This window comes from Gopherus flavomarginatus, chromosome 13, assembly GCF_025201925.1.
Source record: "Gopherus flavomarginatus isolate rGopFla2 chromosome 13, rGopFla2.mat.asm, whole genome shotgun sequence".
Lineage (NCBI taxonomy): Eukaryota > Metazoa > Chordata > Testudines > Testudinidae > Gopherus > Gopherus flavomarginatus.
In genome coordinates, this window is record NC_066629.1 from 8335186 (window position 1) to 8339486 (window position 4301).

Genomic DNA, 4301 nt, shown 5'->3' on the forward strand with positions numbered 1-4301 from the left:
TGTCCAGGGACTCAGCTTTTAATTTGCCTTGCGTGCCAGGAGCCAAATGATTCCTGGTGGTGCCCAGAGCCATGTGTGGGACAGAGAGGCTGAGACTTGTGGCATCTGCTCTGCGGCAGGGATCCTGGCAGCTCAGACTCAGGGAAGGTTTCTGCACTCAGAGGAGCTGACTTTGAGAGTTCCCGGGCGGAGCTCAATGCCTGCTCCACCTCAGGCCCTGCCCCCAAACCATCAAATCTCTTCCTGCCCCACTTCTTTCTCTCCTCACTCTTTCAGCACACCCCATCAATGGCCAGCGGGAGGCATTGAAGAAGAGGAGGAGCTTGTCGGCCAGGCCTGCTAGCAGGTGGGAGGTGCAGGGGCAGCGGTGGCTGCTGGGCATCTTTTTTTTTTCTCTGTTAGTTCTGCAGCCCTGTAGCAGCCATGGAGTCATTGACTTGACTCCTTTCGCAGGCTAGAGAGAGGAGCAGAACCAGGGCTATGGCTGATCTATGGGGCACTAGGTGAGTGCCAGAGGCATCAGGTGCTGAGAGTTTGCCTGAACCCTCAGGGACACAGTGTGAAGTAGTGTCCCAGGGATCTCTATGAAAGGAGCAGAACAGGATTTACTTGGGGTGGAGGAAGAATTGAGAGTGTCTCAGGGGGTTGTACAGAGATATTGCCTGGGTGAGAGACTGGCTAAAACACAGGCTGCATTGAGAGTAGGATTTGAACCTGCGCAAGGGAACCTTATTGGATTTCAACTCCAATGCCTTAACCACTCGGCCATCACAGCTGTGAGAATGAAGCTCCCCCACTGCCAAAGAAACTGGTAAAGAATCACAGTGCCCAGGCATGAAGTCATCTGAACTACAGAATTCCCACAGCAAACCTGTCTCTGTTCCTATTTCACACTGTGGTGTTAGTTAGAGAAAGGATTGTAGATTCTGACCTGCACTCTGGAGAGGAGGAGGTAATTGAAAGGGGCATTTTTGACTCCTCCCTTTCTCAGTGTCCCAGGACTGGAATTCCACAGGGCCAAATGAGGGGGTGATGCCACTTGGTTAATGAAAACCAGCACTCTAGGAAAGGTTTGAACTCACAACCTGAGCATAGCTCCTCTCAGCACTGCCCCATAAGTACTATGCATTAATCAATTGTGCCACTAGAGCACCCCTTAACTAGCAACTCTCCGCACTGCCCTATAAATACTGTGTGTGAACCAATTGTGCCACTGGAGCATCTGCTAATTATGATGCTCTGAGACTCTTAGGATGATAAAGGCAAGGAGTGACCTCAAAAGTTCTCAGTGGAGTTGAAAGCAGGTAGCGACAAGTGTTGGTACTTGGTGGAGTGGATTTTTCGTAAGGGTTCCAGGAACCATTTGACCCTTTTGTTCTTCCCTGTGTAATAACAGAGCTGACTGAGACTCAATGGAGAGTCTTGCTGCAGACCAACAGATCTGAAACCACTGATCACCAGGTCTAAGCATTAGCCCTGCTTTGGGACAGTGTCTCTCATGTAAGAAACTGCCGAGACTGCACTAGCATTGAGGCTCCCTCACTAACATCCACCTCAGCCTCGTCCCTGGGCCCCCCATTTCCCCATCCTCCCCCTAGTGCCTCCCTCTGTTTGTGGGGCCCCTTCCCCCACCCATCCCACCTCCCCGCCCCATGGGCCCTCCCCCAACTCCCTCCTCCTACCCCTGTCCTTAGCACCCCGCCCCCAATTGCCTCCAACCCATTTCTCCATTGCTGGGCCCAATTTTCCCATCCCCCTACTCGCCCAATCCATCCCCAGGGTGTGAGGTTCCTCATCTCCAATCTCTGCTAACCCTCAACCTGCCAGGTTCCCCTTTTCAGTCACCGTGGGGCCTTGCAACCCGGCCCTGCCTGTCCTCGCTGGGGTCTCTAAATCCCCCAGTCCCACAGTGCACCTTGGTAACATCACCCTCCTCTCCCCTTAATCCCCCTAGTCCCTTCCCTTGGGTCCTCCTGAGCACCCCAACCCACAGTGTGAAATTATTTATGAGTGTTTTAAAATTTCAGTGCTCTGCATTTTTCTCCTGCCACTGTCACCTGGCAGTTCAGGGATGTGGATTCCCCTCCATTGCGTTTCTGCCCAAGGAAAAAGAAGAGAAATCACACTTCAGCACCTTTGTAAGTAAAAGCAACCTGGAAACAAACCAACTGTCTCCAGAGTGTGTAGTTTGTATTTCTTCTGTTGTAGTTGATGTGTGCACAGCATGCACGGTGTGTGTGTGTGTATGTGAGCAGTGGACAGGGGCATGGTGTGTGTGTCTATGTGCAGTGTGTGTGTGTGTGTGTGTGTGTGTGTGTGTGTGCAGGGCCGGTGCAAGAAACTTTCGCACCCTAGGCAAAACTTCCACCTTGCGCCCCCCACCTCCAGCCCTGCATCAGCTCCCCCTCCTCCACCCTCAGGTGCCCCCCCCATGACAGCTCCCCCGTTTGGGAGCTGTGCAGTACCTCCCCACCCCAGCTCACTTCTGCTCCGCATCTTCCCCGAGTACTCCACCCCCGCTCTCATTCTCCTCCCAGGCTTGCGGTGCCAAAGAGCTGATTGGCGCTGCAAGCCTGGGAAGTGGGAGAAGTGGAGCAGTGACTGTGCACTCAGGGAGGAACCGCTGTAAAAAAAATTGGGAACACCCCTTTTTGGCACCCCCAAATCTTGGCGCCCTAGGCAACTGCCTAGTTCGCCTTCATGGTAGCACTGACCGTGTGTGTGTGGTGAACAGTGGCGCTGTGTGTGTGTATGTGCAGTATGTGTGGTGGACAGTGGCACTCTGTGTGTGTGTGTGTTGGACAGTGGCATTCTGTGTGTGTGTGTGTGTGTGTGTGTGTGTGTGTGTGTGTGTGTGTGTGTGTGGAAAGTGGCGCTCTGTGTGTGTGTGCAGTATGTGTGGTGGACAGTGGCATTGTGTGTGTGTGAGTGTATATGTGCAGTGTGTGTGGTGGACAGTGGCACTGTGTGTGAGTGTGTGTGGAGGACAGGGGCAGTGTGTGCTCACACAGGAATTTACGGGGAACTCACCGCCCTTGGTGAAGCATTTGACTTGTCCTCGGAGTGAATGTAGCACTGTGGAGTGTCAGCCACAGAGCATCTTCTGGCAGCTCAGAGGAGCAATTGCAGAGAACGTCCTTCTCAATCCCAGGCTGGAAAATGCTCAGTGAGTTCTGTGGGGACGGAGCAAAAGACCAGTCTCTGACACCGCCTGCAAAATGGCCTCTCTCTGCTCCAAAGCATGGAGACGCTGTAGCTTTAATGGTAGTGAAAAAAATGGCGCCCTGGAAAAACAAGCATAAGGCCCTTTCTGGAAAAGGCTGAAACTTTTTTGCTGAAATTAAAAAAAAACAATTCAGCCTGACTGGCTGTTAATGACCCTTGCAGAAAGTCCTACTTCTTGCCCACCATGCACGTGAAAGAACCATTTCCATTTCAGTGCCAGGAGAAAGGAGACCCAGAAGAAGCCTCTGTGCCTCCTGCACTTCAGCAATGCATGGGAGGGGTCAAATAATCAGATAAAATATTACAGTCCATGATGGGGTGTGCACACCCCGCACTAGGCAAGAAAGGGTTAATTCCACACTATGGCTGGAGGAAGTCCTGCCCCTCAGACCCTGCTGGACATGCTCCAGCTGCTGTGTCAGTATAAAGGAGAACAGCTCAGCTCAGTCTGTGCTGGACACTGAGGAAGACGCATGCTTGGTGGAGGCTCCAGGCCAGGAGCCGCTACAGCTCCTGACTGCAGGACCAGAGATCCCAGGTACCAGATCGGAGACTTGCTACCTACAGTCAATTGGTGGGAGTCAAAGTTCTATGGAGCTGTCAGTGCTAGGGAACCCAGAGACCCTGATGATAGATGGATGACAGCTTCAGAAAACAAGGTAGGAAGTGGCCCTGGGAGGCAGAGTGAGTGGTATCTCGTACCCGTATAAGGTCAGCATGTTGCGGTAGGATCCTGGCTGGCTGCGTAACGAACGCACTCAACTTGAGAGGGCCTTGGGCTGGGACCCGGTGGAGTTAGATGGGCTCAGTTCCCCTTAATCCAGCCACTATCCCCGTTTTGAAGCGGCCTCCTGATCTGACCATTAGGTCTTGCAGACCTGAACCAAAGGGTGGCCATATTGACTCTGGACTTAGTGCACCTAAATCTTGAGTTCAAGGACAATCCAACCTTTCCAGTGATATCTCACATGGCCCATCTTGCATAAAACACATCTTAGCTGTGCCATATGCTGTCATAAACAGATAGCTAAGGGTTAATGTCTCTTTCACCTGAAGCACCTGACCAGAGGACCAAT

The 4301-nt window shown here is 52.4% G+C and overlaps 1 non-coding gene across 1 annotated transcript; it reads right to left on the reverse strand.

Annotated features, from left to right (window-relative positions):
• Positions 1-691: 691 nt before the first annotated feature.
• On the reverse strand, positions 692-775 carry TRNAS-UGA (transfer RNA serine (anticodon UGA)). The gene has a single exon. It is a non-coding gene; the product is annotated as a tRNA-Ser (tRNA).
• Positions 776-4301: the final 3526 nt, after the last annotated feature.